Consider the following 376-nt stretch of genomic DNA (forward strand, 5'->3'; position numbering starts at 1 on the left):
AGTAAAAATTTTCCAATGGAGCCTAACTAATGCATTCAAAGATAACATATATACTTGGAAAACAGCGCCAAAAACAAAGTTGAAATAACTTTAAAAAACATCAGTAACCACTCTGGGAACTGATAACATAAATTTAGATTCAAATGCAACGAAGAGAAAAATGCATTGTTAACATAGCGAAATGATCTCAAAAAGATAAAGGGCTACAAAAAGGTAAACAAAATAAGTGGAGGATAATCAGCACTCACTTTGCAATAAATGAAATTTTTTGCCATATTTATCAAACCATAAGTCAATAAGGTTGCTGTTCACTGTTGCCAAATTGGATATAAAGATGCCTTTGTAGGTTTTAGTTTTCAGTCATCCAGTGAAATTG

Source organism: Orbicella franksi, chromosome 7 (assembly GCF_964199315.1).
Source record: "Orbicella franksi chromosome 7, jaOrbFran1.1, whole genome shotgun sequence".
Classification (NCBI taxonomy): Eukaryota; Metazoa; Cnidaria; class Anthozoa; order Scleractinia; family Merulinidae; genus Orbicella; species Orbicella franksi.